The sequence below is a fragment of the Astatotilapia calliptera genome, chromosome 9 (assembly GCF_964374335.1).
Source record: "Astatotilapia calliptera chromosome 9, fAstCal68.1, whole genome shotgun sequence".
NCBI lineage: Eukaryota > Metazoa > Chordata > Actinopteri > Cichliformes > Cichlidae > Astatotilapia > Astatotilapia calliptera.
Genome location: NC_137430.1, coordinates 28,785,008 through 28,812,709, shown reverse-complemented (window position 1 = coordinate 28,812,709; position 27,702 = coordinate 28,785,008). Strand labels below are relative to the sequence as shown.

The following is a 27,702-nucleotide window of genomic DNA, read 5'->3' as shown; positions in this document are numbered from 1 at the left end:
AATACAAATAAGTTGTTTGGCTTTTCTCTTTTATTGAGTTCTCACTCTGGTAATTAAGATATTACCGTTGTCCATTATTATTGTTATGTGTGTGTATCTATAACTATGGCCTGTATAAAGTTTAGTTTGTAATTTAGTTTTTTTTTTATACCAACCTTGCTGATGTATCTTGGTTTTCCACTTTTATCTTTTCATTTATTTGTTGGAAATAAACGAATCCATCTGAATGGCAGTCTAAAAGAAGCAGGAAAAGCTCGGGGAACGAGAGGTACACAAACAGAAATTAGAGACAGCAGCAGCAATGAACACAACGCAGACAATAACAAAAGAGGGAACAGAACAAAAGCAGCCGGTAAAACCACAACGAGAAACGAGAGACAGAAGCAATACAGAGGTGGTCGCTGACATTTATCAGCTATAATTGGTTTTAAGACTTAAAGGCAAAAAAGCAGATCTAACACCGTTGATGATGTTGATGTGAGTCAGACAGCGATAAAACCAACCAACATAGCATAATGTGGAATACTTATGCACAAAAATCTGACTACTGTAGCACCTAAGCAAATACTAACAATAGGTGTGTTTACCATGAACAAATAGAGTCTGAGCAGAAGAGCAGAATAGTTCTGCTTTCTTTCTCCTCCTACACTGATGCTACACCTTTACACCAGGTGCAGCAGCTTCCCCATCAACAATGAACACTGACAGTCTGCCCAGGCACTCTGCAAAATGTATAGACTTAGACTTTAAAGACTGTAAAGAATTATTTGACCCGTCCTTAAGTTTTTGGTATTCATGGATGATGGCTAAGAAACACTGGGAGACACAAAATGCACATTTGAATGGAGGAAACAGGAAGAAGCTGAGAATTCAAGCTTTTGAAGCCCAATAAATAAGACACTTACAATCCTGCTGACACAGATGATGCTGATAATTTGTGTAGCATTATGAGTCCTCAGGAGAGGCTCTTGATGAGGCTGCAGCACTTCAGCACTGGAAAGGATATTCAGAGAAGGCCTGATGGTTGGAGAAATGTTCACAATAGATAATAATTCTTAAGATAAATACCGAATTGATCCTGCCCTGCTCTATCCAACCTTAATTACCACACCAGATTGCTAGTTCTGGACAATTTAGCAGCAGCTTCGATAACACACAATTGCAATATTATTGCTCTTTCCATCAATATTGGAAGGGTTCAGCAGGAATCCCAGCCATCTGATTTTTTCTGCACATCCAAGAAGGAAATGTCAGATATTTCGAGCTATGCAAGGTGCAGCTGTTCTTATCTTATAGTGGCGAGGTCCCTAAAACAGAGCTGTGTAGGGTAACCAGATGTCCCTCCTTATGTAGGACTGCACAATATTTTTAGCCCTTGTCCTCCTGGCCCACATATTAAGACAATGCCCCACATTTTGATTGTCTCTGCTTTTCTAAAGTCAATACTGTAGGACAAGACAGTTTTCTAAGATCTGGCTTAGGTCTGGCTTAAAAAGAAATCCAGCTGCAAAAAAGAGAGGATGCAGAGAAAAGCGTTCACAAAGAAGTGGCAGAATCCAGACGATGTTTAACACTGATGTAATGCTTTCAGAGAGAGGAGGAGCCATACCAGAGGCAGGGAGAGTAAAATCCAAATATTTATTCCAGGCTTAAGAGCAGATAAAAGATACAGAATGACTGGAAACCAGAGGATTGCGCTGTAAAGCAGAATTTTGGGTTAACTTTTAGGATGAACTCTGGGTTTTCACTGTTACAATGATGGTTCACTTACTGGTGTAAGTTATGCTACAGATCTGGTTCAGAGCAGGTTGTTTTTGAGATAAGAAATGTGCAAGGACAAACCTACCGCCTACTGGCCTATTAATACTCTGGAAAATAGCATCACGAGTCTTGGAAGATGCTCAGACATCAGTGTGTTGACAATAAGAGGGTCTGAAGTCTTTGTCTTTCTCTAATGAGCATCAGTAACAAATATGATTCTTAGATTCAGAATCTGTTTTCTTGTCTCATATCAAAGTTGCATGTAGTCCCACATGGTCAGGCTCCTGCCTTTAGCAAACATGCTGAGGGCCTCTTAACTGCTCCTATTTTAAAACCAAAGGTGATCCCAGGCTTTTAGGTTGTGGCTGCTAAACTTTGGAAGCGTCAGTCCGTCAGGTAGGCTAACCAGCCTGACGGATCGAGGAAGCCTGACGTAGTCTAATCGATCTACCTGATAGACTGCCGGCTGATTCAGTGGTTTGTTTTAAAACAGTTGAAAACTCGGTTTTAGAGGTTAATTTTCTCTTGATTGTTCCCCCATTATTTTGGCTCATGTGTGTATAGAAGTGTGTATGCAGGAATGAATGTTGAACCTGTAAACTTAATGTGAAGTTTTTAATCAGACTGTGAAGCACTTTGTGACTGTATGTTTTAAAAAGTGCTCTACAAATAAAAGTATTATTATTGCTAGATTACGTCTATGTTTGAATTCTATTTCTAGATTAATTCTTGCTTTCAGGCCATTAAACACCTCTGCTGAAAGAGTAAGAGCTAAACCAGCCCTGTGTCCATCTAAATATTACATTATAGAAATAATAATTACAGTATGACATTTGTTCAGTGCACTCTCACGTACACTTGCACACACACACGTGCTGCTTTCAGCCTATATTATGGCTTCAACCGTATTTTTCTGATATCATATTTTTATGTTTCTTATGTGAATCAGCTGCTCTGCTGCTGTCCATGGACATACTAATATTTCTGATTGGATAAGGAAATGATAATTTGGGTGAGGTGAATTGCTTCATAGTGCAGGAATGCATGAGAAAATAAACTAATAATAATAAACAGAAAAAAATGGAAACTTAAAGCTGGAACGGTCAACTTGACAAAGTGCAAAGATAATCTGGCAAGTGGGAGGTGGACAACTGGTGTATGCACAAAGAAGGTGGTGCAGATACTGAACAAAGAGCAGTAAAACTGTCTGAAACTGAAGTAAAAGTGGCAGAAATGAAAAACTATTGCAAAATATTGCCAAAAATAACTTGAACAAAAACAATAAGAGACTAAACTTTTTAAAAAATGCCTTACGGGAGTGATATAAATGGTTTAAATTACGTTTTATGCAAACATAATTAAGAAATGTTGTTAATGTTTTCCAAATATGGTCATTCAATATGTTCAGGGAAGACACGAGCATCCAAGCTTGTATTGCAATATCCACTACACTACACTTTTGGTTGTTTGCTTTTACGGGTCCACAGTACATCATTTGTCTACATCTCATCCTGTTCCTACCATCCTCACTTAGCACACCAACCCCCTACCCTGCATCTTGCTTCACTTCACTACATCCATGAATGTTCTGTGGTCTTCCTCTTATTTTCTTGCCTGGCAGCTCCATATTTACCACTCAGTCCAATATATGCACTCTTCCTTCTCTGCATGTCCAAGCACTAGCACTTTTTGGTTCTGGTAGAACCGAGTTAGAAAAAGGCAATTAGCTGCTTTTATTAAAGAAAAATCAGTGTTTGAAAATGACCTCTTTTTCTTGACCAAAATGTTCTTTTTGTTTGTTTTTTTAAGCCACATACTAGAGTTTGTGGTGTGAGAGTCGAGTGCTTTGTACGCCCACTATCCACCCCCACCTCCTCCTTCTGACACTGATGTAGTTTGTAAATGCTTCTCCTCATTTATTTTAAATCAAAGCTGCTTCTGGGTGTGATCCAGAAGGAATTATATGTCAGCTAAACTGGGAAAATGATTTATCTGCAATGAAATATTAGAGCCAGGACAAGTTAAGAAAAGGAAGAAAAACGGATCCATGTGTTGACCATAACCAGATATGATCAAGGGCAATAACAATCATTACTAAATCTAGGATGTCAAGAGTAGTTTGTCAGAATTTTGTGATGAAAACTTCTTAAAGTGCTCTTTCCCCACCTAGGATAGTAAAGGGCAAGACGTTGTTTGACTGGTGCAATGCTTTCTAGTTTTCTCTTTAGACTATTCCAACATTGTTTCCGTTGTACATTTACAAACTTGTTTTTGATCACTGTTGATTCCTAATAATCAAGTCTTGAAAGACTGAGCCTTGTATGATGGATATTATAAGCCTCAGCCACATGGGCCTAGAACCCCTGCAACCTCCTGTTACAGGGAAAAAAATGTATATTTCCTGACTAGTTGGCGAGTGGTTGCTAGCAGTCACAAGGTGGATGTAGCTCCAGAGGTAGAGCAGGCCATCTACTAATTGGAAGGTTGGTGGTTTGATCCCTTGCTGATCCAGTCTGCATGCACATAGTCTTGGGCAAGATACTTACCCCAATTTGCTTTCTAATCCATTTAGTGTGAATGTTAGAGAGCACATACACAGAAAAAGCGCTTTTACGAATGAAGCAAGTTGTATAAAGCACTGAGTGCTCAGAGGAGAAAAGTGCTATGTAAGAACCAGATCACACGTAGTTGGCACCAAAGATGCTGATGTTTCTGCAAAAGTTGAGAAAAGAGCACAACAGAAATGGAAAAGGTTCTCTTTCAAAGTAAAAACTGTACCTCACAACTGCAACCAACATCTTTCAAAATGCACAGTTTTACTGTGAAGCCAAATGCTCTATTTCCTGTTTATGTTGCACTTTGCACAGTAGAGTAGAATAGTTGGCGAGTGTTCGCTAACAACTTGATGTCTTCCATGCAAATGTGTGCAAATGACCAAAACAATGAAAGGAGGCTCTTGGTCCTGCACTGTCCTCTTTGTGACCTAGCGACACCAACAACCTCCATCGACCATTAATACTTTGTGTTGATCATAGACCAGCCTCTAGGTCTTTGTGACTGGGATCTGATGTGTCATCTGTTAGTCAAGTCAAGTCACGTCAGTCTTATCTTATCAGTCAAACTGGGTAGTTTAACCTCACGGACAGTGTCCAGGAACCTTAAGAGCTTTTTCTCTTTGCTTGTTGAATGTGTTTCTGTCCATGTGTCTCCTGCGCTGGCTGAGGCTCTCAACTTTTAAACCTGATCCAGTGATTTGATTTCTTTTTCTGAATAGACAAGAACTCCCAAAACTTTTCAGTTGGCCTCTCCAGCTTTATTTGCACTATTCATGTGCAGTTTTTCTCTAAGCCAAGTTTACAGGTTAAGGAATCCTCCCGCAGCGGTTGCTCGCGTGTCCGGTGAGCTGCTGCAGGGCTATCGATCAAGAGAGATGAAGACTGAAGGTTGCATCCTGCCTGTCTGTGTGTTTATTTAGCCTACAGTAAGGAGGGGAGCGTGTCTACCGAATGCCAATTAAGCCAGTGATGGTCAGATCATTGTCACGCTGCGCTGATGACTGGCAGGTCTGACAAGCTGGCTGAGCCGTGCATGTGGTTCCTTTAATTAACTGCATGTGGGCGGACAGAGCGAATGTGCATGTCAATGGAGAGCAAGCTTCGTATATTTTTTGTAGAACAAAGGATAAGAAATTGGGGCAGCGTAAAGCTTCACTGCTCTCTGACAGAGTAAAGTGAACGCTCTTCTATAAGTTGGTCTCCTGAGGACAATTTTTTGGTTTCTGCCAAGCATTTTGTTTGTAAGTGCAAAGCAGAATGGACAGCATTTAAGTGAGGGTAAGCTAATGCTTAGCTTTGCTCTCCCGTGACAAGTGCACGTCTCTATCACAGGCTCACTCATGTATTTGAACCAGTGAGTCCCATGGGCTGCAGCCAGATTTAGGCACCAAAAAGTCAGCATTAGCATTTCAGATGTCCTATCTGTTTTCATTAACTCAATCTTGCATGAGAGTTCCCAAACTTCCCAGGAGCCCGAAGCTCTGTCAGACATTTGTGGACTCCAGGGGGAGGTTGCCATTTCAGAGTCTTGATGCATCACAGATTCAAACTCCTTATCCTCCATAATTAAAGAAAATGTGTTAAAGGCTGCAGCAATACAGTCATTGAACTCTAGAGGGACCGAGGCTTAGGTCTGCATCACAGGTGGCTTCAAAGAAACTTAAGCACACACATTCACACATGCAGTATATCTAAGATCTTTTTCAATGCATCCCAAGGCCCCCTTTTAATAATTTAACTGAGAGACTTCCCTGCATCTACCTCAGCTGTCCGCTTATGAGCTGCATTTGCCATTACTTTTAATTACTCATCACATTTAATCCTAATGTTCAATCTGATGCTGGTGAAATCACTTTTGAAGCAAATCAGAGCTCCTTCACTGGCAGAAAGTGGTTATATTACCCCCATAATACTCTCAGAGGATCAGACTTTAACAATTATGGTAGTTTTTGAATTCCCTATGAGGGAATATGGCAATATTCTCATCTTCTGCAATCTATTATATTAAATAGAAACCTCTTTTACTCTCTTAGAGTGCCTTGTGTTGTGATTAAAAAAAGTTTTTACTGCATCTTTGCTTTTATTTGACTGAGTAACAATTGGTTCAAATAAGGCAACTTTAGTGAGCAGAACCGCCTGCTGCAAAATTATATATATACAACAAACAGCAAATATATATATGTAAACAACAGCAACAGTTAGGCTGTTTAGGTTAGCCTCAGGGTCGTTTAGCAACAATAGAGGTGTTTGGTGACCAGTGGGCCCCCACCTACTGCTTAATCTATCAGGCTCCTGCTAAGAAGCCAGTTGTTTTCATTTCCATTTGTATGGCTACTAAAATGCACTCCTTTGCCTATTTATAGGTCATTTGCATTCTCATCAGTATTAAATGGGGATAACAAAGGATTTTATAGAAAATGATGTGCAGATGGGGGTGTAATTACAGGTACAGTAAAATCATCATTGGAGAAAGAAAGCAATGAAATTTGAGCTTATCCAAACCATAATCATAATAATAGTTTTACTGCATAAAATTAAGCAAACAGTGACAGAAAATAAAAGTGGGAAGGCAAAACTAAAACTTAAGTATAAACCTGGACTGAGACTCAAACATTCTGGGTAAAAAGTCTGACTTGAGCCTCTGCTTATACTCTCAGTGGATTACAAACAAGTAGAACAGGCCATCGTATCATTTACAGTCCATGTCCACAACAAAGTCTGCTGCCTAGAATACATGTGTAGCTGGTGCACTGTAATGTTATTGGACAAATCTGCACAGTCACAGAAGCCTAGCAGGCATATGGATATCCCCACGAGCCTTGTGCTCACCGTCTAATGATGAAATTGACATCACTTGAAAGTAAACTCAAAGCCAAATTCCACAGCCTTCCCTCCAATTATTTAAAAGAGACTTTTGTTATTCTTTTAAACTGCAACACACTGATCAGCCACAATATTAAAAGCACCCACCCAAAGCTATGATTATTACAGATCTATTGGTTATTGCTTGTGCATAACCATAACCATTCAATGCTCGCATTTTAGGCACGCTTGACTCACTGCAGCCTTGTGTGGAGGTGTCACAACAGGAAACAAAGCAATTCTGAATGTTTCTTCATGGCTTTCTGCAGAATGTTTCATCTTTCCCAATTAGAAAAGAAAACGATCTCCCTCAGCACGATCTGGGAATCCTTATGCTCCCGCAGAGACCAACTTTCTTACAGGCTCTTGCCTCCAGCTTGCTTGCTCCAGTAGACATGGCATCAGAAGGACAGGCAGTGAACATATCCTGCCTATAATATGACAGGGCAGCCAATCCTTTGGGTCCTTGAGTTGTGAGGCTTCCAGGCTGGCACATCCCATGATGTGGTGGTGTAGAGTGTAGAGGACCCAATCTACAGAATGCGATAAAGTTGAACCGTCTACCTACTCCAAAAAGGAAACACAAAGAGCAATCCTTGATTAAAACCACAAAGAAGAAGAAGAAGTGGCAAAAAACAAACAAACAAGGAGCACAGGCTGGTAAAATAACAGACAATGCACTAAAGATGGAGGCAGGACTGTATTAATACATCTATATTGTTAGATTGGAAGCAGTAGCTGAATGAAAAGTAAAAGTGATGAAGATATTCAGACAGAGAAGTTAAATCTCAAAGCAAGGAGACACTAAAACAAAATGTAATTAAAAACAAATACGATGATTTGCAAATCTCATAAACACATTTGATTAATTTTTCTGAAAATACATTTTCAAAAAATTGTACATATCAATTGTACAGTTTTCTGAAAAACAGAAGGTCATTTTGAACAGCTGCTAGACGTAAATGGGCTTTGGCGCAGAGAACACGGCAGTGTTTGTTAGCATCCAATATTGATTTTCCACCTTGTCCCTTACACACAGAGATTTCTTCATATTCTCTCTGGATGATATTCAAAGTCTTGATTCAACAATTTGTAGATGGAGTTTTGCTGATTTTGTAAACCTCTGCCCATCTTTACTTCTGAGAAACTCTGCCTCTCAAAGATGCTCTTTTTAGACTCCGTCTGTAACTGACCACTTCCCATTTAACCTAATTAGTTGCAAAATATTCCTCCAGCTGTTTATTTTAGTATCACTTACATTTCCAACCCTTTGCTTCCCCTGCTACAACATTCATGAGTTCTGATACCGCCATGAAATTCAAAACAAGCTAATATTTTAATGTCTTAGTTTAAACATTTAATAAGTTCTCTATGTTGTATTCTGTGAATAAAATATGATATTTGCAAACTGTTCCTTTTTTGGAACTGGTGTTTTTAACTAAAGCAGGACATGGAAAGAAACTAAACTTTCAAAGTGAAGCAGGAAGAAAGTAAAAGAGAAATACTGATCACACAGACAATTTGATTCAGGCGGGGAAACACTGAGGGAACTAAAAATACCACTTTGACCAAAACCTACAGTGCATGAAGAGAATTATCATGAAAAGGAATCAAGAATAAAAAAAAAATCATAATGGCAAACAAGAATCCGAACCACAAAACCCTGGGATCATGGATGCTCAGTCAAAACAGCCCTAGTGTTTAGGTGGGTGGTAGATCCATAGTTTGTAGTTGAATGTCAGCCACTACAGCTGGCAGTGTTTTTATAGTTGAGGTTCACTCACTTATGACATTTCACAGCCGCCCTTATATGGCGTGACAACGACCTGAGCTTCCCTGTTGTTGGAGGAGGCCGCCTGCTGGAGCTATACATGGAAATGGCATGCACGTGGGAACAGCCTTTAGGAAGAAATGGATATAGGAGGAGATTTAGCTTGAAATTAATGACTGCGTGAATGGGCGATACTGGGCAGGCACTTAAAATGTAAAATGGAGGCCACTTAAAAAGTAGGACAACCAAGTTAAAGGAACTTGGGTAACCACGGGGATTGTTAGGGCTTAAAAGGGGGCACAAATAAGTCTGGACTGGATGGGAGACCAGAGGTGAAACTGGGTCAAACATCGTGGGTTTTTGTGTATCTAGGGTTCGGATTAATTAATATAATAAGGCATGAAAGGAGCTGGGGGGTGGTTGCGTGGGGTGTAGACATACCCCAGCTTTTCTGAATGGCACTTGTCAAAAAGGACAGACTGTACCCCTCCTCCTCCGGGCATCTGTTTCCACTTTAAAACCGCACATGCCTTTTGCAGAGCAGTTAGAGCCCCAGAGGAGCTCGGGAGTGCAGCAGGACCCGCATCACATCGCAGCGCAGCCTGTTTTACTCTGATACCTGCAGCCTGTGATGTATTTATTTATACACATTATTTTGTCTTCCCCTGACAGTGAGAGGGCGTATCCGCTTTGAGAAGGAGGCTGAGCGAGTACAGCGTGAGTGCAAGGAGTGGGAGGGCTGGTTGGAAACACGGGATGAAAACAGTGGAGAGCCACGCCGCCCACTAAACAAGCCGAAGCGCGTACCAACAATTTCGCAACCACCTCTTCTGCTGCTGCTGCTGGTGCCCTGCTTAAATCTACAGAGGAGCGGTGGAGAGCAGACATCCGCCGTCATACATCAGGCAGACAGAGGAACTAACAAAAGGTAAGCGCCGTGTCTCTCTTCCTCTTATCTCTTAAAACGGTGATTTGGTGAGTGAAGCCTGGTCTAAGGGGTTCGAAACACGGACGAAACAAGTTATCATGAGAGAGAGGATTGCTTTGTTTTGTCGTGCAAAGGTAGGAGCAGCATCCCCGTTGTTTGGCTTTGTCTGCTCACTTTTGCGTGCGCATTGTGCTCGGAGATTCGCGCAACACGGAATGCATGATAGTGACTTTATTTAGGTACTTATTTTAGGAAAATGAGTATTTTAGCAGTGTGCACTTTTGCAAAAGCACAAGAAGTTCCTGTACGAGCGGATTTACCTTCCTCTTTGTTTCTTTATCGCACTTCCTTTGTGTTGTTATCAGGATCCCTGCGCCTTCATCAAACTGCCCTTACCAGTATGCACTTCGGTAATTGGGTCTGCTCAGCTTTATCTGCCCGCTGTGTTTACTGAGACTGCGAGAATTCATGTTTAAACGCTGATGTCCTCAAACACTGCCTGAATTTTATTCTGTAAATGGTTTTTAACAACCTACAATAAGTGAAGCGCCCCAGCTGTGCCACAGGCCATCCATGTTGTGCTTTACGCAGCGCTTGTTGTGCCTTTTCAGCAAGAAGACACAGGGTCATTTCATGAAACTGTGCACTGTGATTACCACTAATCTAAATGTAAACTTTGATCTAACCCAGTCTTAATCTTCCCTATGACATTGTCATTTATTTATTTATTTTTTCAGCTGCCAGACTTCATGCAGCGTTTAGGATGTTTGCGCTCCTACCTAATTTTGGGCTTTAGCTTAATTATCTGGAACTATTATCACAGTTTTATTTCCCTGTTGCGCAAATAATTAAACGTTTACTGCTTTATAACCTGTCCTCCCCCCCTTTTCTTAACAAAAAAAAAAGACACTTTCAGCAGGCGACAGTCTGTCAGCTCTTCCAAATGTGAGAATTTGGCTGCTAAATTTAATTATTTGAAAAATACCAAGAAGTTTGAACACCATAGTAAGGCAGTGAAGGATCCATTTCAAAGGGCCACAGGGTTGACAGTTAACTGTAGCCTTTTATATAAAGTTAAATTTAAAAAAGATGTGAAAAGAATCTGCATTGTCTAATAACCAGCAGGGTGTGACTCCTCTGGTTTCTAATCCATTGTTGAAATCTATGGGAAAACAGCCCCAGGCCTCTTGAGCCTGACTAACCACTTTCCTTTACGGGATTTACGTATTATTTAATATGATGTGATGATTATTTTGTAATTCTTGGTCACAAATTAGAGTAAAAAAGCAGAAGAACAGAAGGCATTCTTAAGAAGAGGGTTACTTTGTCATTGACAGGTCAGTGAGCGTAGCTTCTTGTCCTGCACTCATCAATCTGGTTTCAAATTGCTAGGATGAATGCAAAAAAGCTTTGAAAACATGACTCCACTAACCAGTGCTCCAGGCCTGTTTGCAGTGTTGCTTACTATTATCACTATTAGCTTGTGACACATGTCAGTTGGTTGAGTTAGCACACTTTTAAATAAGTCTTATGTTTGCAGGCTAGCATTAGATTTATCCGATTGTTGAGTTGGCTCGCTCCTAACAAGTTACATATTAGTTACTATAATAGCAAGTTGCTAACCTAAGTTAGCCACTTGAACTAGCTTTATCTTAAAAGATCAGATATTAGCACTTAAATGTTAGCTTTGTCAGTGGTTTGCTATACAGGAGATATATATATATATATATATATATATATATATATATATATATATATATATATATATATATATATATATATATATTAGTTTTATTAGCTACTCTAAATAGGCCACGTGTTAGCTAATTTTAGGTTGTTGAGTTAATGCTAATGCTAATTTGATTAAATATTAATGAAATAACAGTAGTTTTGGTAGATTGTTGGGTTGGTTCATGTTTATTAGATAACAGCTAGCATTAACTGATTCAGTTAAGCACATTTTTACCTGGCAGTTTTTACGTAAATAGTTGGAGTGGTTTAATTTTGTGTGCAAAAGTTCTCTTAATTCAGGCTTATTAAACAGTTGGTGCAGCTAGGCCCAGGGCCTTTTGCCTGGTTATACCTGCCAAACTGGCAGGATTTAATGTTAATGACATTAATTGAAATGAATTAACAGTGTTTATTAAATGCTGTTTAAATGAACAGGGTTCGGCGTTGGTGACTCATCAGGAGATGTTGCAGAGCAAGCAAGTAGGCATGGTACAGAAAAGACAGAATATCAGACTGAGTGCAACAGGAGAAATGTTTAACTTTAAGAGTTCATTCAGTGCAGTCATCCTGCTACAACCTTACACTTATATTATTAAAAGACAAAATATCTCCCCAAGTTACACAGTTTTCATCTATTGGCTCAAACTAGCCTTACATTGCTGCAGTCTTGTTTCTTCTTTGTCAACACCATCTAATTAGAAGTTGTTCCTCCAAACAAAAGCCACATGTATTCATAAGTTGCTTGTTTACTGGGAAGAGTTGTGGTAACCCGTCAACCTGCCTGAAAAGAAAGTTTGGCAGTGAGAGTCAAAACAAATCTGATTGTACTCTGCACTTGAAATGTGATGGATTTGACAAGCTTGGCCAAACAAACCAAACAAAAACAAACCAAAAAAATGTACATGTTCTCCTCTCACAGATTTGGGCTTGCAGTAATTTAAAAGCTGCTGAGGTATTTCACAGAGACATTGCGGTCTTTGTTTTAGGCAAAAAGAACAAAAGTCTGGAGCTGCAGTTTAGGTGTATCACTTAATTCAAGGAACCACTCTCCCCTTCACTTTTTGCAATTTTTATCGAACCTCTAGCAGCAGCATTTAGACAGGCTACAACAATTAAGGGCATAAAATGTAAGAACATAGAACATAAAATCAGTCTCTATGCGGATGATGTGTTGCTTTTTCTGCAAAACACACAAACCAACCTCTCTGAGGTAATTACTCTAATAAACTGGTTTTCAAGAGTTTCAGATTATTCAATTAACTGGTCAAAATCTACAGTTCTTCCCATTAACTGCTCCTTCCATAATTCTTCCTCTGCCCCACTACAATCTGGAAATATTAAATATTTAGGTATTAATGTTTCTCCTAAGCTTTCAGACTTAACTAAATTAAACCACATCCCACTTCTAAAGAAAGTAGAAGGCGATCTGACTAGATGGAAATCGTTACCCATATCACTCATGGGAAGGGTCGCCACTATAAAAATGATGATCTTGCCAAAAATAAATTACTTATTTTTGATGAGCCCTAACAAACCATCACAAGATTTGTTCAGATCTCTGGATTTATATATTTCTAAATTCCTTTGGAAAGATAAACCCCCGCGTATCAGCTTAAAAACGCTACAAAGAACCAAGGATAGAGGAGGATTAGATCTGCCTAATTTTCACCAATACTTCTTAGCCAACAGGCTTCAGTTAATCTCAGAATGGTTAAAACATACCTTCTTAGATGAGCCCTGGCTAGATGTTGAACAGGCACTATGCAATGATCTAGAGATTTCAGACCTACCATTTATTAGCTCAAACATCAAAAGACATGAATGCTTTAAAAGCATCAACATCAGCTTTTCTCTGACAGCATGGTGGGAGTTTCTAAAAATAACGGAGTCTTCATTAATCCCATGCAAACGTACACCTATCTGGAATAACCCTGACATATTACAAAACAATAATATGATTAATTTCCCAGAATGGAGTTGTAAAGGAATTAAATACTTAGAACATATATTAGAGGGAAACGAATTTATTCCATTTGACAGACTAGTTGCACAATATGGGATCAACAAGAAAAGATTTTTAGAATATCAACAAATTAAATCCATAGTAAAAAAGAAATTTAAACCGGGTCAAGTTGAACTACAAACACCACCAAGTGTGGTACATTTTCTTACTCTTAAACCCCCCAAATTATTATCTAAAATATACAGAACACTTTTTAAATTAGATGAATCAATATCCCTTCCTATTGCAAAGTGGGAAGCAGATTTATCAGTCAGCTTAGACCAAAACTTCTGGTCTCAGGTATGCTTAAAAACCTTTAAATTGATTAAAAATCCCAGTCTGCAATTAATACAATACAAAACACTACATAGAGTGCACTATACAGGTCATCGGATGTTCAAGATGGACTTTACATCTTCCAACAACTGCTCACACTGTCAAGGCAATACACCAGACAATTACATCCACGCTCTTTGGTTCTGTCCACCAGTGCAGAAGTTTTGGCACGAGATATGTGAAGACTTATCAAAGTGTCTGAAATGTAAAATTCCAACCTCCCCTTTAGTGTGCTTGTTGGGAAAATTGGATGAGGTCACTACAGAAACTAATACAGTCCACATGGTTTTTACGGCCCTATGCATCGCCAAGAAAACAGTCCTCATGAACTGGAAAAATAAAAATAATCTTAATTCTAGCCAATATAGAAACCATCTAATAGATCACATTAGTCTCAATATAGCCTCTGCCACCACATTAGATCAATCCCTCTGGGCTCCTTTGATCGGCTCCATCACCTAGCGGGGGTAGGGGGTCGTGGTTTTGTCCCGCCTTAGCTACTGTGGTTGATGTGGAGTTGGGACGGGCTTAGGGCGCCTGGAGGACCCCTAGAGACGTTATCCCTGGAGGGCTTAACCCGGGGGTTGTGTTCATAACCTGGTTAGTGGCTCTGGTTGCTCTTAGAGGTTGTTCTCCTCGTGGCTGCGTGCAGCGGGGCTGGAGGATGGTCTGTACTGGTGGACGTAGGTTACTGGCCTGGTGGCCTGGCTGCCCCTGAGTGGATCCGGGGCAGGTGTGGGGGTTTGGGGTTCGGGGGTGCTTCGCCTCCGTGCTGGGGCTCTGGCTGGGCCTTGGGGGCTTCGGTCCTCGTCGGTGTGTCACCGAGGTTGTGGGCGGGTGGGTGCACGGGGGCTCAGCCCTGGCGCAGGGGGCCTCTGGTGCATCCGGCTAACTGGGGGGCTCTTCAACTGGCGGGGAGGTTGTTCCATCCTTGCAGGAGTCCACTCTGCAGGTGGGGGAGAGACATAGGAGAGGTGGAGAATAAACTTAACCTGGGTGTCTGTTGTCTTGTATAGTCTGGGAGACGATTGAATGTTGGGGTGGGTACAGTTTCCTCTGCGGTGGGGTAGGGTGGGCTGCCCTGGGTCCTGTGGGGCTTGGCAATTAATCTTTTTTTAGAAAAAAAAATTCAAGGAACCAGACGTGCAAAATTTTATAGTGCTTTGTATGTGAGAAATAAACACACAGAGTGAAAATCTCATAAATCTTAGGAAGTAATGCAAATGGAATGGTTTTTTTTTCTCCTCTGGTTATGTGGTCATACTAGATGGTCAAAAGTATATGGACAGGTTTTACGTATATTAGTTTGGACTAAAGGGAAGCCTTAAAGATGACTTGCTTTGCTCATTTACAGCTGTGCATTTTCACCCTTGTTTCTCACAGAGTGGCTTTTCACACACACAGTTGAAATTAATCTATATTTGTCTTCTTCTGGTCCTTGTTGCAGCCCCCTTATAAGCCAACTTTCTTTTTAGTAACAAATCACAGCAATTTTAACAGACTTTCAAGGGAACAATGTAACATCTCTGCCCTACATTTCCATGCAGTCCTTGTTAGAAGTCCAGGTTATGCAGAGTCGCACACTTCAGCACCAGTGCGACTAAATCTCTGGGGGAATATGTCGCCTTATATCACCAACACTTACAAATATTTACTTGGCTTCATCCAGCAGCTGCCTGCCTTCTGCGAGCAGTCAGAGGGAATGAAGGTAAACACTGCCTTTAAGTTTGCTGAGGCAAGGATCCTTAGAAACATGCACAGCTTTCAGACTGTCCTCTGGAGAGCTTAACTCGTCCTGGCATCTTATTCCAGCTGCTTGTCTCTTTCTCTGCTCTTGGGTAGACGTTTGATATTTAACATCATAAAATGTTGCACGTTCATTCAGTGTCAGTTGAAACGGGGAGATTATTTTTCAACCCTGCAGGTTAAGGTTTTTGTAACAGCTTGCCGGTGCTGGGTTTTTGACTTCAGAATTATTTACGGCATAGATTTACCAATGCTCACTGAAAGATTCCTCGCAGGTTCTTTATTCATATTTGATAGAATAGCGCCACACAGTTGCTACACATCCGTGATGTGATATCCCCATTCCACCACATCCCAAAGATGCTCTTTTGGATTGAGGTCATGAGTGACCGTGGAGGTCACTGGAGGTCAAGTGAGGGTTGTCATACAGTGAACTCATTATCATGTCATGATGCTCAGCTTGTGCGGAGTCCAGAGTGTGCCTAGAGAATATCCTCCATGATCAGACTGAACCATTCATACAAGGAAGGATGGATCCATGTTTTCATGTCGTTTATATGAAATCCTGAAGCTACCATCTGAATGTCGGAGCAGAAATCAAGACTCATCACACCAGGCAATGTTTATTTCAATTTTCTATTCTCCAACTTTGATGAACTTGTGTGAACAGCAGCCTCAGATTCTTCTTAGCTGACAGGAGTGGTCTTCTGCTGCTGTAGCCCATCTGCTTCAAGGTTTGAGGTGCACTCAGAGATGCTCTTCTGCAGGCTGTGGTCATAATGAGGTGTTATTTGAGTTACCATTGCTTTCTGTTATGTTCAGAGCTCTAGCATGAGTAAGGTATTTTCATCCAGTGAACTGTCACTCACTGGATATTTTCTCTTTTTCAAATCGGTCTCTGTAAACTCTGGAGATGGTTTTGTGTGAACGTCCCTGTACATCAGCAGACTCTGAAAAAACTCAGACCAAGAACCATGCAACATTCAAAGTCACATATTTTTTTTTTTTCCATATTCTGCTGCGCAATTTGCTCTTCAACAGGTTATTTTGACCATGCATTGAATTGCTGCCACATGATTGGTTGATTAGACATTTGCCTTAACAAACAGTTGAAGAGGTGTGCATTCACAAAAATTCAACAAATTGCCTACGCATCAAACCATGAGCAAAGGCATGAGCACATCAACTGATCTTTGATCCTGTATAGCTCACAGTGTTATGCAGCCCTGCCTTCTTGTGTAAATTTTAACACTCATAAATCACAAACTTACTTTGCATTTTTTTTCTGCACCTACACTGATTGGTGAGCCACAGTTGGAGTTTGCAAAGATTCATTTTGAGTTGGTTAAATATGACAGGTAGGTCAAATTTGAGGCATTTGATATATCAACCTGATGCTAATACAATATTAATAAACAACCTCCTTAACCAGATATTTTCCCCCCTTGTTTCTGTTAGCTCTCTGGGGATCTTCAGTCCAGCTCTCTGTGCTCCCTCCATACATCATTTCTCTCCTTTTTTCTCTTTCCATTTTCCAAAAGCGCACTTCCGCTGTCTCCTCCATTAATTTCTCCTCTCCCAGGACGTTGGCAGGTCCGCTTCCACCTTTCCCTCTGCTTCATTTGCATCTTGGCTCCACACGGCTGCCCAAGTGTTTTCTGGGAGTCAGGTGGCTAATTGGTTCCCATCTGTTGGGAGAAGGCGGCCTTTACGGGATGGTGGGTAATTTGTGTCAGGAGTTTTACCATATTGATTGAGTTCTTTCCTTTTGTTTCCTTTATGCTGCCTGAGCTCTGTGTTGAGTTGCCTGTTTTCTGCTGCTCTGCCTTTCATAGAAGTGAAGACTGTTCACCTGCAAGCTTTATTTTCACTTGTTTCTGAGGAGAAGTACATCAAAGCTTGTGCTTCAATTTTTGGCTGCTCCTCTGTGTTAATAGTTTCACAATCCTTATCTGCAGCATGAGTTTCTCTCTGTGTAAAGATAACTCTGAGAGGAGGAAGTGGTTGGATCTAGCATGGGCCCAGCAAACCAAAACAGGAAGTGGCAGGAAACACTGAAACGCTTGTTGAGACACACGCGAGAGCCATGAAAAGGACATTTTGTTTACTTCGGAGCTACCTGAAGTCGGGGACATAATTTCACACAGCAGCCCGGGAGACTGCTGGCTCTCTTCCATACAGCACTTTACTGCAGCAGTTTTAACATTCAGTATTAACAGAGATGACTGTGTTTAGCCTCAGGGGGCTGCAAAGAACCAGCATGGTGAGGGGTGAGGGCGGGGGGAGGGGTGGCGGTGTCTGGGCTGAGTTGTGATTTGCCAGTGATGAGCCAGTGTGGGCGAGCGACAGACTGACTGCAGTGTTAAGTTGGAGCGTTGCAGATTCTGTGATAACTTACCAAATGATGGGGTGCCTGGCAAGGACGAGATGCTCTGTGGTTGTGCCCCAAAGCTGTTGATTTGGTGGATGCATGACTATTGGCATATTCTCCCTTAGCGGTGCAACGGGTCAAAAGTCTCATGGATTGGATCGGATCACGGTTTTAAGTCACGGATCGGATCAATTTTTGGATCAGCAAAAAAAAAAACAAAAAAAAAACACAAAAATTTAACATTTACTTTTTTAGTTATTGAAGTATTTTTTGCCTGTTAAAAACATTCAACTCAAGACTCATTCCACGCAATTATTAAAAAAAAAAAAATGGTACAATATAGGGCTTTGTATCTACCACTCAATTCAATTCAATTTTATTTATAAAGCGCCAAATCACAACAACAGTCACCTCAAGGCGCTTTATATTGTAAGGTAGACCCTACAATAATACATACCGCTCATTATATCGCACTCCGCTGTGATCGGATTGATCGGATCAGATTACGGATCAACCGTGATCCGTTGCACCACTATTCTCCCTCACTATCATCGCCTCTCGGCTGTATTAACTTTGCTAATTTTGCATTTCATGTATTTTTAGTTTTAATTCAAAGGTTTTATTGCAGACAAGGTGCAACATCTGGGCCACTTGATGCTGTGTTTGTAAGAATATCAAGCATGTCTGTCGTATTCTATCTTTTGAAGTGTTTTTATTGCAATTATGTAACCAGTAATATAGTTTGCTGTGTGGTGCAGTTAGTCTGCAAACTCCAAGCCCCCCCCCCCCCCCCAAAAAAAGCAGTCATTATGTAAGTGCAAAAAACTGTAGTTCCTTTAGTGGCCACTGGAGTCAATCCCAGTAGACTCCCATTTATACAAAAGTGGTTAAAGCTTAAAAATGAATGTGATTGATGCTTTGATTTAGGGCATGGGCAGCTGTAGCCAACCAGTGTGTTTGGCTGATGGAGTGTTTGTAAGAGTTGTAATATAATTTTCTGTGAGGTAGAGAACATCCAGTAAGTTTGTGGTTCAGTTTTAGCGAGTACATTTCTAGTATTTTATTTATATCCTACTAATCCGCGTCTCTGTGTGTTACAACTATAAGTTGATAAATGCAGGTTGGCTGCGTTTGCTGATAACTTGGCGCTCCTCTTGTCCAAATATGGGCACATCTAGCTCCCAAAAACCCACATAGCAGCAGCCATGATGCAAACATTTAAGTACAACAAACAAAGTTTGCTGAGTAACTGGTTTCCTGTTCAGTATTCTGGAGTCATATGACTGCTAACCACATGATGTTGACTAACTTTAAGTTCCCTAACTATAATAAATATGACGTGTCTGGGAAGTATTGACAGGTGTCTCAATCTGGTAGATAAAAAAAAGAGACCATCAGCTACAGGTTGAGACGGCAGTCGGTTTGTATTCTTCTGATACATCAGTCGCCTTCCTTCCCCACTTGTGAGCATGTGTGCATCACATCCTGTCTCTGTAAACCTGCTAGAGTGAAGTTTTATGACATTTTATTAAAATTACAAAGGCACAATGATGAAATCCATGTTTTACCCCCTGAATGTGAGTTTTCATTGGAAAGTGTGAGTTGCTATTGTGTAAATACCTTTTTCACACTGCACATTCTGCATCTTCATGTTATTAATGTAATGACTGAAAAAGCATTTGTGTTTTTGTGTTATTATTAAAAAAACTGAACAAGATTAAGTGTTTTCAGGAGACATTTGCATAACAAGAAGAGGGAAATAAACCCCTGCCACAAATTAGCTTCATTTAATGTGGATCTGAGTACCAAACAAGCGTTTAGGGAGAACTTTAAGGTTATAGAAAGATTTTAAGAGCCCACTCATTAAATATTCCTTTAACTGTCTGTTTTTAATGGACCTAATTTGCAACTAAACAAACATTTGTGTCAGGTAATTTTCTTTTAGTCTCTTAACTGATTGCTTTGAACGTATTTGGCACCTTTTTTATGATTTTACTTTTATTCTCTGACAGAAAAATTAAAACATTTCCTCCTTCATTTCTTATTTTGAAGTGTCCCTTTTGAGATTTCAGCAGTACTTTATGATCTACATTACCTTGATATAATGATTAAGTATTAGATTACTGTATGTTTTCATCTCTTGCCGTTACCTCTGACTGTTCAGGATGAGCTCTCAATCACTCTGCATCTGTGTGTTTCTACTCATAAAGTTCATCACACCATCCCCTCTGAGAGAGCCGCCAGTGATGAATCAATTTCAAGCTCTTTTTGAGAGCTTCCCGACACTCGGTGGGGTGCCAGTGTTGACCTTGTGTAATGAGGGAAGGTTTCCATATCTGCAAGTTATAAAAAAAAAAAAAAAAAGTGAATAGCATGAGGAGATGGTGAATGGTGCACTGCTTGGGTAAATTTAATTTGGCATAAAAGAAAAAGGAAAGAGGAGAGAAATGATGAGCTGGTGTGTGGCAGTAGAGGGAAGATGAGAGAAGTAAGTGACATTGTTAGAGCACCACAAATTGAGACGCTTTCAGAGAATTGCACACATCAGTATGTTTTAATGCCGTTATCGTTTTTACTTTCCTGATATCAACGATTTGATTGCTTGCACCAGGCTTGTGAGCTGATACCGCCGTGTTTCTCCTTCCCGCGGCCTGACAGTCGATTTGTTTAGCTGCTGTAATCTAAAATGACTTGCATGCATGCATAGAGACTCGTACATCCATCCTTAATGACACCATTTAATGCTTTTTTTAAAATTTTATTCCCTTTGGAGGAGTGCTGTGTACCTGTGGCCACGGATTCCTGAAAAGGATCCAATTTGATTCAATCACACTCTGTCCTGGTGTTCCTGTTGTTTGGTGGGTGTCTCTGCCAATGATGGATTCAGTTATTTCCATTCGCGGGATGCATTGTAAACGGTGACGAATGGTGCAGGCTAATGCATCATGTGTTGTCAAGGAGAATCATTTACCTTGCCTTCACAATCCATTAAGCCGATGAGAAGAAGAAAGTTGGATGTGCAGCTGTGGTTTCTCTCTGACACTGACAGAAGATGGACTGAATGGGATCTGTGGATTCTGCGCGTGCCATTGTGAACATTAAGGCAAGGCAAGGCAAGTTTATTTGTATAGCACAATTCAACAACAAGGTGATTCAAAGTGCTTTACAGAGACATTATTAAGTTCAGTGTATGAAATGCAGTTTGATGGCTGACGGTTCTTTACATTTAGTCTTTGCTGAAAATTGGCTCCAAAACAAATGTTGTGCTGACGCTACTTCAACATCTAATCAGCTCGAATGTTGTGTAGACTTCCGTCTTGGACTCTAGTAAGGAAAAATATGCGTACAAAGTATCTGATATCTAAATCTCGCTTGTTGAGATTTGAGCCTGTAAAAACCTGAGCTGGAGACCATAACTTATGCTGTTGTTCCTGTTGGTAAGGTGAAGAGTGTGAAAGGTACAGTACTGTGCAAAAATCTTAACCTGGACTTTGTCTGCTTTTTCACGTATTGTAAGTCCGGGCCTTGTACTTGACCTTTTTCTGATGATGTTTCTTTTTAAACCAACATTGAATTCTTTGAACAAAGGGTTTACCAGATATCATACTGCTGTATTACCCATCCATCTAGAAGCTTTAAAAAAAAAAAATCAATACATTTTTTCTACAACAGAAAAGCAATGAACATTGTGCTTATTCTTTTGTAATGGAAATGAAAGTGAAAGAAGAGCCCATTCTCACTCCTGGGGCGTAGCATAGCGACGTTTTGTCACGTCCCGTGGCGTTCCAGCCGTAACCTTATCCCTAACCATAACCATAACCATATTCCTAACATTAACCAGACGTTAAATGATGTAAAATAGTGTTTTCCAAAGCGATTTGAAGAAAATGAACGAACATGTGTAGATTGAGTCCAAACAGTTCTCATGTGTTCTCCTTTTTCCGATGTCGTCATTTAGGAACGTGTTGGGTACCCGAAAACGAAATATGTTGACGATTTGTCACCTAGCGTAAAATGTTACGCTTTGGGAGTGAGAACGTGTTGGAAAGAAAGATGGTGAGAGGTAAAGCATTCAAATGCAGCTTACTGTCACTAAGAATGAATTGTGGAGTTGTTGACTCAAGTGTTAAATGGATAACAATATATCCATTAAGACAAGTGCAGGGTGCCCATAATTAAACAAGTCATCATCAGCTTTCTCTATTGTGTTAGCCAAGGAGAGCCACTTTGTTTAGATAATTATTAGCGAAGAGATAATTTGGCACTTGTGTTCGTGTAATGGTGGTCCGTTGACCCACACGGCTTTATCAGGCAAGCGCTGGATGACTAAACTGTCGAGTTAACGATTGGGCTGACTTTTTCTACGGAGCTGCCATATTGTGACCACAGAAAGTGATTTTTATAGTGCTTGTTCACTATTTGAATACCCCCCTTGTAGTTCCTGTGGCAGGTCCACCTACTCAGCCATGCTTTTTTTAATAAGTTGGTCTCCCACAGTGATTTAGCCACAGTGTCAGGCAGTAACTGAGTAAAATATTCATATCTGCTGCCCTTTCTCTGTGTACCCAGGTAGCGAGCTAGTGAGCATTTGAGATGCTTATTTGAGGAATTATGCAGCGAATGCTTCATTTATATATAATGTGGGTGGCGTTGCATGTCACAAACTTTGGTAGGCGGGGTTGCTAATCAGCTGAGAAACAGTCAAGCTGGGCTTCTTCTCACTGATTTGACAAAGGGGTCAGGCCCAAATGACCTATTACCTACTGATTATTTGGTTATAATGCATCAACTGCTGGCATTCATGTTGCAGATTAGTAGAGACATCGCACCCATGCCTTAACAGGCCTGAGCTGTAGTAAAACCCAAACCATGTCAAAACCTTTAGGTTTAAATGCTTTAGGTGATTATTGTAAATGCATTTTAATTAGACACTATTAGGGATCTGCCAAAAAGGATTCTTTGCATAATAATCAGACATCCAAGGGCTGATTCAAAATATGGTCTGTAATTCTGAACACGAGCTTCAGTTATTTTTAGGTCAATAGTGTCACTTTAGTGAAAACCATATAAAAGCAACTTCATATTCCAAAAAGACGTCTATAGTAATATGACTACTCGGTCTTGTAGTTTGATCAACTCAGCAAATATTTACTAGTTTTCCTCAGTTTCTCGGTCAAATGATAGCGATGGAGGCAGTTTCAGGCTTCACAGCGAAACTTTGCCTGCTAATGGTGACATCACCATGTGTGATGTCACTACATCCATCTTTTATGTACAGCTGGGGCCTCAAACTCTACTCCTCCCCCTTAAATTTACTTGAGTACAGTTAGGGGTTGCCACATAAGCATGCAGTCAGGTTCTATAGTCTTACTAATGACCTATTAATTTTATTCAGGTGTGTTGCAACAAGGACACATGGAAATGTTTAGGACACAGCCCTCGAGGACTGGAGTTTGAGACCTCTGGTGTACAGTATGTGGTCTCACGCAAGATTTAAAGCCAGCACACATAATATTATACCACACAGTATTTTTCTGCACTTCTTTTTATATTATTGAGGTACATACCAGCCCATGAGTTTTGTGTACCGCTGTTGAATTTTATTCAAACTAGATGTCATGCATTTCAAAGTAACAGCAGCAAAAAATGCAGAACTTCTTCTTTTTTTTTGGTAGTTGTTTTCTCCTTTTTGCCCTTTTACATTTAAATGCAAAGTATCCACATGTTCTTTGCAGAGCAGTCATTGTAGTGCTAAAAAAAAGAGCGAAGGGCTAAAAGCAAGATACCATCGCAAGGGTTGAACTGATGTCAATAAGGTGTTAATAAATGCGTAATTAAGTTTTTAAGTGTGCAAAGCTCACTTTGCGGTGGTAATTGTTAATGGACTGAATTGAGGAGCTTTAATAAAACAAGGGTGTGTTGTGCGATTTGTGAAATGATCCAGATATGATTGATGAGCTGGACTGTAAATGGTCGATTTACGGTGAAAGACGTATGTCCCGAATGCTGGGATTTGCATGATGAGATGGTGTCGGCTGGCGTCGGGGTTGGGATTTCAATGTCTGAGGCAGACGTTGGAGGATTGATGGATGTTTTGTATTGGAGACGTATGAGGCTGTGAAGCATTGTTGAGCTGTGAAAAATCTGGAGCGCACAACTCTCCACTGTGCAGCGAGTGATGTATCGAGAGCTGGGAGTCGTTCATTGGGCAGTTCAGGCGATGTGACTCTACGCCTCACCTTTTTGACCTTTTAATGAACTGCAACCAAAGGACTCGCGAGTTTATGCCCTGCTCGGCTCAGGTGTAACCACTGCTTGTCATGTGACCTGTTTTTCCATTTTTATTTAAAGCTTGACAGATTTCAACCATCCGTTCTCCGGTTGGGCTGAAGCCTTGGCTCGCTCGTCACGCAGCCGTGTGCTCAGCATCAGCTAGACACCTGACCCACTTTTCTTTTATTCCAACATCTGGGGCCGTCTGCCTCGATTTGACGCCTCGCGCATGCCTTCGTTATTCATTACGGGGACGTGACACAATCTGTGACAGCTGCTCTTCATGAAGGCATCATGAGAGAAGAAATATAAACAGCAGCAGCATATGGTGCCTTAAATGATGTTACAGATGCTCTAAAAAGATAAATAATAAACAAACAGAGGGTTTATTTTTTTCTCTTTATCTTTATCTCTTTGCACACACATCTTATTTGACTGGGGGACTGAATTAGAAAGCCATAACAGAAGCTAAAAATTAGGCTTCTGCAGTTGTTCTGTGTATTTTTATTTTTTTTTTTAAATTTTTTTTCATATTCTGTGCCAGGTTCTGGCAAACTGAGGCCCGGGAGGTGAGTTGTTAATGTTGTTGTTATCCCGGGAAATGTGCTTTATTTTTTCAGGGTGACCTCTTCTTTTGAACCTTTTGGAGCTTTTTGGGGGACGTTCTGTGGAAATGGCTGCATGCTGTTTTGTGTCTGTAGGGTAGAGGAGTCACAACGCACTCCTGCCGTGATTGAGTTTTTTTTTTTTTTTTTTCCTCTTTCTTTTTTGTACGTAGGACAAAACCCCAAAAGGCATGCAGCTTGATGGTGCAAAGGGAGGAGGAAGAGAAGATGGGTGATAACGGAAAGTTTAGAAGAAGGGCACATAAAAGGTAGATGAGCAGCAGGGGCGTGCATTTGATTTTTAATTATGCTTGAGGCATCAGCCAAACTCTTTGGTCCTGGGTTCCATAGCTTTGAACCATTCCTTGTTACTAGGATACCTGGTACCATATTTTGGAAGTTACTTCAAAGTTAATGCCATGGTGACGAGCCTGCAGAGTAATAATCTGCTGTGTCTGTGAAGCTGAGAAAATATTCATACTAAACCTACAAAATATTTGACTTTAATAACCAGGTTTGAATTTAGTAAAATAAAAGTGTCTCGAGAGCTGTCATGATCAGTAGGATGGTCCGTAACAAAGGATAAGACTGATGCTGATAAACTGTGACTTCATGTGACAGCTCACCTGTCTAGCGTGAAGGAAAGTAACCTTCACAGTCTTGTTTAATGTTAGCTCCTGAGTGATTTTGCCCTCGATGTCCTCGTTCATCAGAATGCATAAATGCACGGATCTTTCTAACTTTAGAAACTCTTGTATCCTGCTGCTCTGTAAAAGCTGTAATGTTGATTTGTTGGCATGTTGTCAAGCCTGTATGCTAAATGTTTCACTCTCTTTGCAGCAAGCTTACCAATGTAAGGCTTAAGAAATGTTAATAGACAAAATGCTATAGATTAACTCAAAAATATAGAGGTGGTTGGCACAGTTTAAAAGTGATTTTTGGCATTAATTCAGATTATTTCATAAGAAAGGGTAAAATTGGGCATAATGAATACAAAGGCAACTGATGTAAGACAAAGTAGGAGACACTGTCCCTATTCCTGGAGACCTTGTGCATCGAAATCTTGCAAAACAAAAAAGTGCATATGTAAAATTACCATTGGATTTATTAAATGTGCACACTGGCCTAGGGGTGGGCAATATATCGTATCTACTAGATGTATTTGGGACTGCATGTAATTCATTGAGGGTTTTTTTTTTTTTTTTTTTTTTTTTTTTTAAATCCCACATGTTGCGAAGGCATCACTACCTCCCCCCGCCTAATCGGAAAATGTTCTGCCTGCCACACGTGTTTACCAGATAAGGGGGGGGGGGGAAATGGCGACAACAGCCCTTTCAGACGAGCGAGGGAATGAGACTAACTGAAGAGGAGTCAGATGAGCTAGTTCCAAATAGAAACAGCACTGGATCAATAATCTGGCAGTGGTTTGGATTTCACAAGAAGAATGTTGAACAAAATGTAATAATTTTCAAGAAATGCCATAAAACTATTTTTGTTAAAGGTAAGAGTACCATGAATTTATTCTACCACCTGAAAAGTCATCCACTGCAAAATGAAGAATGCTTTAAACTCCGCTTTAAGCTCCTGCTTTAAACTTCCCACACACCAAAGAAAATGTCAAATGTTTTTATTTTGAATTATTCTATTTTGTCTCTTAAATTCTTACTTGGTGTACTTTTTGTTGCTTTAAACATTTTTTTGTTAAATGTCTAGTGTTGACCACACAAAGAGATGCACTGTGACAATATTGTAATTTGAGAAAACCCCTGTGTGCAGCTGATGGTTACAAAATGGTTAAAATAAAACATTTAAACTCATTTTGATTTATTTATTTTTTTTAATTCAAAGTAGGAAAAAATATTGAATTTTGGATTTGAATGAGGATGCCAGTGCAGTTTTGGGCATTATATGGTTGAGAATAACATTTGTTTTTGGAGGTTATTTGAACATATCATGATATATATCGTGTATTGTGGAGAAAAAAAAATACACTGGCCTATTTTGCTCTTTAACCAACAGATTTCTATAATCTGCATACACTTTTCATACCATTTATACACTGATACAACCCCATTTCCAAGCAGAGAAAGTGGTGACAGTGTTGTAAGAAAGTAGTTTGGACATCAAAGTTGATTTTAAAAAAAGCCTAATAGACAACAGCAGGTATTTTACTGCCCATGAAAACAGGAGAAAAAAATCGACAAGTCAACTAATCTCCACGAAATGGCTAAAATTGAGCTCAGCTACTAGATGAAAGATTGACTGTACAAATATTGTGTATTTTTCTGAGCCCTTTGAAACCATCAGTCACATTCTTTAATAATCAGATCAAGTTGCTAAAATGTGTTGCACTTTCTGCCGTAGGTGGCATTGCAAACACACTGTCCTAGATCAGTTTGCAGAGTGTGGCTAACGTTCTATTGCTCCACATAGACATTGTTCCAACTGAGTGTTTAAATATCAGTAAAAATCTGATTCCATCATTTTAGTACTGCAGATCCTTGCTGGTTCATGCTTCTGCTATGTTTATTTTCCAACTCGCTGTCAATTTCCTCTCACAGAAAGATGGAGGGGAGCTTGTTTCTGTTGGATATCCCTCTGTTAGTCGCCAATGGCATTATAAAAACTTAGAAGCAACAGTTTACTGGTGTAAAACATCCATTAAATATGAATATCTAGCTGACTAGTATTTAGCAATATTTAATCATCTAGTTGACTAGCGAGCTTTAAAACAAAAAGCAGCCATGTTTACATGGAAACG

General features: G+C 40.1%; 1 protein-coding gene across 4 annotated transcripts in view; it reads left to right on the top strand.

Annotated features, from left to right (window-relative positions):
• The first annotated feature begins 9,474 nt into the window (after nt 1–9,474).
• Nucleotides 9,475–27,702, top strand: part of rnf152 (ring finger protein 152) — a 60,730-nt gene continuing 42,502 nt past the window's right edge. For 2 of the 4 annotated variants that reach the window (XM_080306194.1, XM_026180245.2), the window contains exon 1: nt 9,487–9,877. The gene's annotated coding sequence lies outside the window, so the exon portion shown is untranslated. Of the gene's footprint in view, nt 9,878–24,098; nt 25,211–27,702 lie in introns of those variants that run through there. The other 2 variants (XR_013911350.1, XM_080306193.1) reach the window with 2 other exon arrangements.